Genomic DNA, 11,727 nt, shown 5'->3' with positions numbered 1-11,727 from the left:
TGCTAAAAATTGAAAATACATGCCTTTGCAAATGTTAATGTTCTCATTCAAAATGTTCTTTTCTAAAATTGGAATCATTTTTCAGTGCTTTCATTTTTCACATTTGTAATGTTATTTTGTAAATGGATAGCTTCAAGCAAGTTTTAATGAGGTTATATTAATTTGCTACAACCAATTCAAAACTCTTAAATGTTATATATTATTTGGTTTTATGTCATATAACACATGTCATAGATGCATCTTCATATGATATTTTTAAGATATTAAGAGGGATATAAAGTTTATCTCAGGTGTTGTGCCATTTATTTCCCTTACTTGTTTAATAAGCATTTATTAAATACATTATATATGAGAGGGGTACCCCCACATAAAAGGGATGTTTTTCAAAGCTATGTATCAAATTTGTTTTTATAAAACAACCTATCACCTTGAAAGTACTCTCCATTACACATAATACATTTGCCAAGTCTGCGATTCCATTCTTGGAAACATTTTTAAAACTTGTCTGTTTGGATGGCTGACAGCACCTCCCTTGTTTTTTTCTTCATCTCTTCTATATCATCAAATCACTGTTCTTTCATGTCCCTCTGCATTTGTGTAAACAAAAAAAAGTCTCATGGATGAGGTCAAGTGAGTAAGGTATGTGGGGCAAGAGAGGCATGCTGTCTTTTTCCCAAAACTGGCACACTGAGATGGTTGTATGAGCAGGTGCATTTTCGTGGTGGCAAACCAGTCCCCGTAGTCCACAGATCAGGCCTTTGTTGTTACATACTGTTACACAATCTTTTCAGAACCTCTAAAATGTCAATAGAAAGCTTGACTAATAGTCACACCTGGTGGAATGAACTTCAAATGCACTACAAGTCAACATTTTTGTCTAATCTGGAAGTTGGTGGATATCCAGGATGAGATTTGTCATCAATTGATATTTCACCTTTTTTTGAAAAGAGAAAACCACGCATACACTTGATTTCGTCCCACCCCCACCCCCAGAGTGCTGTCCTTCTAAGCTGTGTTCAACATCACAATGGTGTCTGTGGAATTTTTTCCAAACAGAAACATTTCACAGCCGCATACAGTTCTCTTCAATTGGCCATCACACAAAAAAAACGAGGTTTGAGCAAAACTGCTTTCATGAAAAATTCACTGTGACCAGATCGAACCCTCCGCTATGCGCGCTAACTCGGAGCGCAGTTGCTCAATGCTCACCTAGCGGGAAAGATGCTAACTAAAACTGTTCTGCCCGGGAGAGAATTTTCCAGTTATTTTTGGTACCCCCTCAATAATACACACACGCACAAGTACCATGACCTTATGGAACTCATACTTACTCTTAACACAAAATAAGAATAGATCATGAAATAGGTGCACAAATGCACATGCTGATTGGTAAAGTGGAAGGGCAGAGATAAAAGAGACATTTGACAGAAGGATTGGCACGATAGATACAACAGCGTGCTCTAACGTAACAGTGATTGTGAGGACAGTACAGCACAGGACAGGTCTGACTCTATTATAGGGTTTCTACCAGTAGGACTGATTCAATGACACCTAAGACCAACACAAGTACACAAATAAAACATCACTGTAAAGTGTGAAAATGTCAACTAGAGAATATAAACTGGGTGTTACTAGTTTAAATTAAAAGATTGAGGCATGGAGTTCCATGTACTCTGTAATTTAAAGTAAGGTTGGTGAAGGATCTAGCTATGCAGAAAGCATTCCAGAGAGCTCATAGCATCTGAGAATACATGCAGCCTGAAATAACTTGGTAAATTCAAGAAATCAGAAGGACAATATTATTAGAACCATAAGTGAGAGAGCTAATGTCTGGAGATGCGCAGAGTGTGTTCAAAGCTGGGGCGCATGGTGTCATGCTTACTGCCTTGAACGATGTCAATTAAATAGATTGATACAGAATAATTCCATGTTATTATCATATTAAAATAAGCAACTAAATGATGCCATTGATAAAGGAATTTTACTAAATCACAGAATTGATCCTGACAGTTAAACATTTTTGTGTTTATTGTACTACTAAACCATGCTGGTTACAAATCCCAACGAAAGCTATTCAAAGAAATAGCATGAACTCCCTAACTTGGCTACATAAAAAGATATTAAGTGAGAAAATGTTTGTGTCTATTTCTCCGACAATAATGCATTGTCTCAATTAGTCAGACTACACACCAAAACAAACAAGCAAGCAAACAAAACGCAGCTGAAATCTAGTCAGCTTGTACTAGTGATGGCTCCTTGTATGTCAGATTCGTGTTTCCAAGGACGTACCTGCCAGAAGTAGATTGCCAGTCTTCTTTCTAAGGTGTCCCTGGAAACATTTTCACTACCAGCCTTTAGATTAGTCAAGTGATTAATCATTTGCACTACCCAGGTATTCTGAGAGTGAGAGCATGTTATGGTGAAGGGGTCTTTGAACTGAGAAAGACACATCAGGACCCTCTGTGCAGCAGAACAAAGCACTGCCCTGTCCCGCGCCCACCTCACACTTGCTCTTGGGTTCGAGCCCATTGTGAAGACCATCGTGTCAATTGAAGACCCTGTCTTTTGCCCTGATTTCTACTTTATCCAGCGTGGTATATTTTTTCAGAAATTCTTTTGTCCTGATAACATGGACAAAGTATGTACCATGCATGAGCAGAAAAACAAACTAATCTACCTTGGAGAAAGTAGAGCCAGAAGGCATGGTACCTCCAATATTCTTTGCATGCATCATAATGCAAATGAATCAGCTCTCCTCTGTCACTCTCCCTTTATCATACAGCTTTCACACACTATCAGGTGATGGAAAACATCACGGCTTGGACCAGGGACACGTCAGTCTTCAAAGCTACATCTTGGCACTTCAGTCCTTGAACGAAGGCGTGTAGAACAGATGCTCCATTGTAAGACATTGGCCTATTTCCTCGCTGCTGCTTCTCTGAGCATGGATTGAAGATCCAAGTAAGAGGGAATCTTTGGCAACTTCAATGTCATCTCCGTTCATCATGAGATTAGCCGTTGGTCCCATTGTAAGGATTTTAGTCTTCTTTACACACTTCAGTAGAAAGTGTTTCAAGTTCTCTTGGCTTTCAACAAGCAAAATGGAGCCGTCATATCACAGGTTATTTATTAATGAGCCTTCCTTCACTACCAGTGCCATAGTTTTCCTCATATAGTCCCACTTTTCTATACAGTAAATCTTTAAATTGGGTACAGTGAATTCTTCCATTTCATTCTTATTTTTAAAAAGTTTTAGTACTTTATATCCTGTGCTTTCCCATACCAAGAAGAGTGAAAGCTTATGCACATTTGCTAAAAAAAATTACTGTGATTTTTTAGAATTACATTAAAAATACATTATTTGAGGTAGAATCAATATCTTCACTATGTGAAGTTTCCAATTCATGATCATGCTCTGTAGGTCCATTTATATAAGTATCTGTGCTCAGTGTACTCACAGAAAGCATAGGACATCGTGAGCTGCATACAATCGCAAAGGCTATAGCTTACCAAATTGAAATTGCTTGTAACATTAGATAGACTTTTAGTTATCCATTTTATTCTTAAAAAGTATTACCTTATCTTCTATTGTTCAAAACATAATGGAAAATACATTAATTATACTACCAGAATGTGCCTGCCTGCAATCTTATTTGGATATTAAGCAATTTTAAAAGTTGGAAATATATCCTGTGAAAAATAAAACTACCTATGTTTATTGTTATCGTCAGATTAGGATACATTGAAGAAATTTGCTGTTGCAACCTGACTTTGGAAGGGCTAAAAGAAATAATGTGTTTGCTAGGTGCCATTGAGTTGGATTGAAGGATTTCTGATTGGCCTTCAATATTTTTGCTTCCCTCTTCTTCCCAGCTATTTTACTAATCCATGAAGTTAAACACAAAGTAATCGTCTTGAAGGTGTAGTAGACAGGATAGGACCACATTAGGCAAAAGAGAGATGCAAATCAATTTTTTTTTAAAAATGAGATATTTTTTAAAAAAATGAGATATCACCTCACTCCAGCATTGATAGCAAAATTTAAAACAAGCAAACAAACAAAAACCCAGAAAATAACAAATACTGGAAAGAATTCAGAGACACTAGAACCCTCATGTACTGCTGGTCCTATAGGACAGAGTAGAACAGACCCTTTGGGTTTCTGAGGCTGTAACTGTTTACAGGAATAGAAAGCCTCATCTCTTTTCTGTGGAGCATCTAGTGGCTTCCAACTGCTGGCCTTGTGGTTATCAGACCAGCACATAACCACTAAGCCATCAGGGCTCCATTAAGAGGTGCAGTGGGTACACACTGGGGTGTTAACTGCAGCGTCAGAACTTGGAAACCACTAACCACTCAGTAGTAGAACCCTACGGCTTTCTATTCCATAAAGGGTTAACACTCTGAAACCCACAGGGGCAGTTTGGCCCTGTTACATGGTGTCAGTGTGGGTCAGAATTTGTAGAGTTTTTTTTATATCGGTATCAGCCTCCCCACTAACCCTCTCAAAACACACACACACACGCACACAACAAACTACCACCACCACCACGACCACTGCCATAATCCTGATTCCAATACACAGTGGTGCTAAGGTCACAGTTAAACTTCCTCATAGTTTCCAAGTCTGTCAATCTTTATACAACTTTGAACTCTCGACCTTTCAGTCAGCGGTCCTTGCACACTAATAAACGTGCTAGGCTTCCCTTGCTATCAGGCTAACCCAATTACTGCAAATCAGTTCTGGCTCATGCTAATGGCATGTGTGTGAGAGCAGAGCTGTGCTCGCAGGGTTTTCAGTGGCGGTTATCTCTCCTAGAGTATTTGCCAACCTGGATAATTATATTTAGCTTTGTATGATCCAATGATGATATCCTCAAGGTCACTGCCGCTGAGTCCTTTCCAGCTCACAGTGACCCTATGGCACGGGGTGGAAAACCGTGTGGGTTTCCGAGACTCTACTCCATTAAGGGCATAAAAGCCTTATTTTCTCACGCAGAGCGATAGTGATTTCAAATGGCTGCTCCTATAGTTCACAGCCTAATGAGCAATACATGTCTCCTCAATCCTGTTAGATTCAAATTCGTGGGCAGATGTACCACTTTAAAAGCCTAGGGGTGCCATGAATCAGAATTGACTCAATGAGAGTGAGTTTGGTTTGGGTTTAAGTAATTCTGGGAGCCTTGGAGCAAATGCACTGGTGTGGGGACTGGGGAAGGCAATGTCAGTGACTGAAATCCAGATTAGGGCTCTAAAGTAACGACCGGTGGTGCATTGGTTATGGCTTGGAAGACGATCTGCATGGTCTGCTGTTCTAAACCACCAGCAGCTCTGTACAGAAAGACATGGCTTTCTGCTTTAGAGAGGCAGTTGCAGTCTTGGAAATCCCCAGGAGGTCACTCAGCGTCAACATTAACTCGGTGGCAAAGAGGTCAGAGGGCTTCAAAAGTATTATGGAAATTTTTCATTCTCTTTTAATTAAGTTTTCCACAAAATTTTTGAAGAGCATAAGCACAAACATCTACTTATCTCGACCTTTCTGCAAGCTCGAGAGTTTCATGGGAATATATGTTTGGGGCTGAATGGTGAATTTATCCCACCCTAGGTAGAAACCAATTGCCTCATAGCCTTGTGACTTAGAAAGCAGTAGGAGAGGTAAACATTGCTAAGAAGGGATAAAGGGGAATTTTGTTTTGGCAAAACACTGTAAACCTTTCTGTGAGGTTAAGCTCTACGTTGCAGACATCCAATTAGTAGGAACAATATCGATAAGGCAGCCTGGTAAAAATGGTTATGAGTCTCCCACACTAAACAACACAACAGAATTTTGAAAATATACAGGCAGATTATGCAGTCTTAAGGTGCATAGTCAAATGTAGTCAATTAATGCTATCGTTGTAAATCAAGATTAGAGCTTGCCATGTAAATAGCAGTTTGTAATAAACATAAATAACAGCATAAGTGACTCAATTTAGCAAATCACATAGGCTGCTGTGCATGGTCAGTGTACTGAACAGTTGAAAGGAAAATGAGCCAATTTAGTACTGACAGGAAGATTGCTGGAACGCTAATCCAATATTAAAAGCGTTTCAAACTAGCTGATAGAACTGATTGCCCGCCACAACAAAGTGATAAGGACAGCAACAAGAAATACAAATGCAAAGGTGAGAAAACAATATTCTGAAATTTAAAATGAATAAGAAAGGGAATCATGGTACCATTTAAAGTTCGGGTTGACCAGCAGTAAAACCTGTGGAATGTGTGACTCCCATCCACAACATAACTCCCAATCCCAAGTGTAACATCCTCTTAGAAAGCCTAATTGAGACCAGGGCACTTATACTGCAATAGAACTGGGAAAGGGATTCATTAGCAGTCAGCCCTTTAGCCTGTCCACTCTGGACCACTTAGTGCCAACTAGAACAGTGGTTCTCAACCTTCTTAATGCCAGGACCCTTTAATACAGTTTCTCATGTTGTGGTGACCCCCAACCATAAAATTATTTCTGTGGCTTCTTCATAACTGTAATATTGCTATTAGAAATCATAATGTAAATATACGATAAGCGGGATGTATTTTCACTCTTACAAATTGAACACAATTAAAGCATAGTGATTAATTGCAAAAACAACATGTAATTATATACTGATAAATATTTATTAATAATTACACATACATGAGATTTTGTCTTGAAGCATGGGTAACAGTCTTAATATAACAACAGTAAACTACATTGATACATTTTGCGAATGCGCATAAAATCAACGTCAGTGCACAGGTTGAGATAGCTTCTTTCTCACCAGATCAGAAACTCTCAGGGCAGTCTTTGCAAGAGTACAATGAAGACCATTTTCCACAATAAGTCTACTTCTGTATTTAGACTTGATAACCAACAAGCTGGAAAACCCTGTTTCAGAAGGATATGTCATTGAAAATGGAAGAAGAAGGTGCAACACGGTCTCAGACAGAACAGAATATGACTGCAAACACTTGATCCGGAATGTTGTAACTGGCATTGTAGAGAAATCAGTTATTACTACATCCATGTTAAGTTCAATGAACTCCTCTTGTGCTGTCTCAGAAACATCTTCAACATTGACTGTGAATGGGCTTCTGTCAAGTGCAAATAGGTGTCAGGTAGATTTGGGAAGTAAGATGAAATTTCATCTGCAAGCATGTGCAAGTGTTCTTTCACAGAAATTATCATCGTAATCCTTTTGTCTGGTTCAATGTCATGTTCCTCAAAGAAATCAGATAAGGTAGGCAACATGTAAATTTTATTTTCATTCAATTTTTTTTTTTTGCCAAAGCTTAAGTTTCATTTGGAATGATGGAATCTTTTCAGACAAATCGAGGCATGTTGCGTTTGGCCCTTGCAGTGATAAATTTAACTCATTCAGGATAGCAAAGATTTCAACCAAGTGAGCTATTTTCAAAGTTCACTTTTATCACTGAAAAGTGCTTCAAACTGCGGTCTTGCTTTCTGATTAAAAGACATTTTGAGTTCATCACAAAGCTCAAAAACACATTTAAAACTTTTCCTCTCAGCAACCATCTCACTTCAGTGTGAAATAGCAGAGCATCCAACTGTGCACAGTTGTGAAAACAGCCGACTCTTTAAAGTGCTGAGTTTAAAAAATTGACAGAACTTAGGATGCTTTTCATTACTTCTTATAACTCTAGTGGCAGCGTCTTCATTACTGATATTTGCCGATGAGTCATACAGTGAGTTCCGATGACTTTTGATGACTCATTCAATACCTAACATTGAAATTCAGATTGACATCCCAGCATAGCTGGAGCACCATCTGTGCAAACACCACAAAACTTTTCCCAAGAGATCTTATGCTCTTTCAGAAATGAACCAACTGTGTCAAATACAACACGTGTTGCAGTTGTTGTTTCAAGAAGTTTACAAAAAAGAAACTCATCTTTAAAGTCGCCATTATTATTGTGACTCACATAAACCAGTCACTGAGAACAGTTGGCAACATCTGTAGATTCGTCAAGCAGATTGCTAAATATTGGAAGTGGAGCAGATTTAATTTCCTGGATGACCTGATCAAGAATATCAGCAGACATGTCATCTATTCTTCTGTGGATGGTGTCATTAGATAAGGAAATTACACTCAGTTTTACAACAAATTCATCTCTGATCATAACTTGAGTAATGTCTTTGGCCACTGACAACAGTAAATCCTTAGCAATGGTGTGAGGTTTCATAGCTCTGGCCATTCTGAGTGTCACCAAATATGAAGCTTCAATGGTTGCAACGTTTCGTTTGTGGTACTTGTCACCCGTGTCAAGCCTGGATTTCTTGAGTCCATCAGCTTTGCTTCTAAAATAGTTGGTATCCTTGCCGGAAAAGCTTGAATGCTTGTTATCAAAATAATGTTCGGTTTTTCAGACTCATAGATTTGGCTGAGGAAACTTCACAACAAATAACACTTCGAAGTTTCTCAATTCCTTCAGTAATTTCTGAGGTCAAAACATACTGTAAAAATATCCTCACTATATTTTCTATTCTTAACGTCCTTCTCTACATGATCCATTGTCATGGGATGATTTGCTAATGAAAATAATAAATAACAATAACTTTAATAATACAAATGATGATACATGGCATAGTTCAGTCAATACAGTTAATTAAAGTTTTCTATGATTTACCATTCTCTGTGTGGTGTTTTTACATATATATAAATATATATACATATTGCTGTAGTTGATGATTTTACATTTACCTAGTGTATTTGTCTGGGTATTTTAGAGAAACAAATCCACAGCAACTCATGTATAAGACAGTGTTTTATGTAAAGGTTAAGTGCACATCAAGAAAATATCCCAACCCAGTGCTGCCCAACCACACAAGTCCAACATTTACCCATTAACCCATAAGTCCAACACCAATTCACAAAGCCATCTCATAAAACAGACACAATGAGGTCGACTGCAAGAGGAAAGCCAAGTCAGAGAATGTGTAAACATCTCAGCGCTGGCAGGAGTCTCCACTCAGGTGCTCCAGCACTCAGGGCTGCATTGGGGTAGGTCCATGTGGCTTCTCCTTGGGGATGTCTTGCAGGAAGTCGGCCTTGTAAGCAGAAGCAGGGAACTGCTAAGGCAGCTGCAACCTGGTGCTAACCATCACAAAGCAAGAACCCGAGAACTTGAAAGGCGAGGTTTACCAAGCCATTTATCCATCTGCACTTCAATTAATCCCACATGTGTTTATCAGCCAGGTTGGCACAATAAACTAACTATTTCACCTAGTAATTATAATTCATGAAGCATCATTTACCTCCAATACTGCTGCTTTAAACACAGTAGCTGTTTTTAACAGAGTAGCTACTTTCAATACAGTAACTGCTTTCTACACAGTAGCTGCTCTCTACACATGTGTGACTGGTCCACCTAAGTACATTAAAGTGCCAACCCTGTCACCTACACCTGTATTTTATGTCATCACATCAGGTACTCATATGTGAGTGTATCTGCATGTGGGCAGACCCACCTGGAGATGGATAGAGGAGCAGTGTCTCAGTGCCTAAGACCATTGGATATATGTGTTTTCCAATGGTCTTAGGCAAACCCTGTGAAAAGGGCATTCAACCCCCCAAAGAAGTTGCGACCCACAGATTGAGAACTGCTAAACTAAAAGAAAGCAAAAGAATGAAGGTTTTCTGGGTCTTTGGGGGTGTGGGAGGGGCCATAGAACTCCATTTGCCACATTCTACTCACTGTTAAAAAATGAGTATTGCTTGAGACCAGGGCAAACAACAGAAGCAAACTCTGAAAGAAGTAAAGTGTTGGTGGCACAAGCAAATTTACAGAGTGGAATAAAGGAAGGCTTCTATCGAGATATAAGCAGCAATGAGGACCACTTTGGCTAGACTTTTTGGCAAAGTCAAAATGTAAATAAATTCCTCTAGGTGTTGTATCCCACCTGTGGAAGGGGGCAGAACACCAGTATTGTCCCATAAAGAAGCAGTTTTGACACCTTACTATTAGCAGAGGTGGAAGCTTTAACCCTTTGCTCAGTTTTGCCCATCAATAAGTGGATAAATAGGCTACTGTACAAGCCATCATCAGCTAGCTATAGTAGTAAATGGAATGCAGATAGCTATACCAGCCACGAGGAATGTAAACATCCAACAATGCAGTGTCATTTCCACCAGTCTGATGTTACAAGGGGTAAGAGCTGTACATGACTCAGTGATATATCATGATGATCCTCTAGCTTGTGAACTGGAGTCATCTTCCCTACCTACTAAGAGAGAGAAAGCCCAATTGCCAGCAGACTCATGTACACGTATGGTCCTCACCCAGGTTTTCACTGTGGAGAGTGATGTTGACACAAGCCTTTACTGATGTCATGTGGTTTGAAACGGGCTCAGAGCTAAGCGTTCCCGTGGTCAAATTAAAACCTACGTGGATGGTCATTTCCATGAGCCCTGATCCGTAGCCCTCTTTACCCTGCGGATTAACTCTTTGAATCAGTCAGTGGCATCAGGAGCAGTGGATGATAATGGGCAAGGGGCTATGAAGCTGCAGAGTCCAATAAAAAGGCATCTGGGATTGTCTACAATCTTAGGATACAGACTTACCATTTTCAAACTGGTAACTTCGGTGAGGGTTACATTTCACACCATTAACTGTGTTCCACAATATAAATTACTAATTTATACTACCCATAGTTTACTTCCACCACCCCCAACCTTGATTTCCTTTCTTCCTCCAAGTCAACATCCATCAAACACCTTTTCCCTCTGGTGGGAAAGTTAATCTTGTTGTTGGGTTTTTATCTATTTCCCTTATAATAGTGGTCTCATCATCTAACAGCTACCCTTTTGTGATTGGCTAATTTCACTTGGCATATTTTACACATCTATTTATGCAGTTGTTTGTTTGTAATTTGTTATTCAGGGATGCATAATCTTCCATTGTGTGCATGTACCAAGGTTTCTTTTTCTTTCCTCTAATGATGGACATTTAGATCGTTTTCATCATCTTGTTCTGTGAGTAATGCTAAGATGAACCTGGGTTTGGATATGTCAGTTCCTGATATTATTCTTACATGTAAGAATGCATTCTAGAATGTAAGAATACAAACAGAAGGATTATTAGATCTTAAGCAATTTCTATCACCAGTTATTTAAGGTAGGGCCATGTTGCTTTCCTTAGTGGTTGTACATATTCATAATCTCTCAAGAGGTATATGAATTCCAATCATTGCACAGCCTCTCCAGCAATTATTTTGTTTGTTGTCATTCTTTTGTGTTTTTTTAAACATGGCTATTATCATTGTCAATATAAAGTGGTATCTCATCGTTGCTTTCATTTGCATCTTCCAGAGAGTTAATGATCATAACCATCTCTTCATGTTTCTTAGCTATTTTGACATCTTCTTTGGCAAACTGTCCTTACTCTTTGCTCAGTTTTTAATTAGGCTGCCCATCCTCTTCTTACTAAGGTGCTGCACTTCTCTATAGATGTCAGGGACTAGTTTCTTGCTCATAGCATCATTATTAAAGTTCTCTTTTAACTCTATTGATGAAGTCATTGATGCACATAAGCGCCTTATTTTCAGTAGGTACTAGTCATCTATTTTGTTGTATAAATGTATGATTCTTTCTTTATATTTGGTAATTTGTCCATGTCCTGTGATAGGGCCTAGAAACTAGGCCCTATTTTCACATGAGTTTTATAACCCTGTAATTTACACTTATTTAT

The sequence above is a fragment of the Tenrec ecaudatus genome, chromosome 7, assembly GCF_050624435.1.
Source record: "Tenrec ecaudatus isolate mTenEca1 chromosome 7, mTenEca1.hap1, whole genome shotgun sequence".
Classification (NCBI taxonomy): domain Eukaryota; kingdom Metazoa; phylum Chordata; class Mammalia; order Afrosoricida; family Tenrecidae; genus Tenrec; species Tenrec ecaudatus.
Note: the sequence above shows the minus strand (reverse complement) of the source record.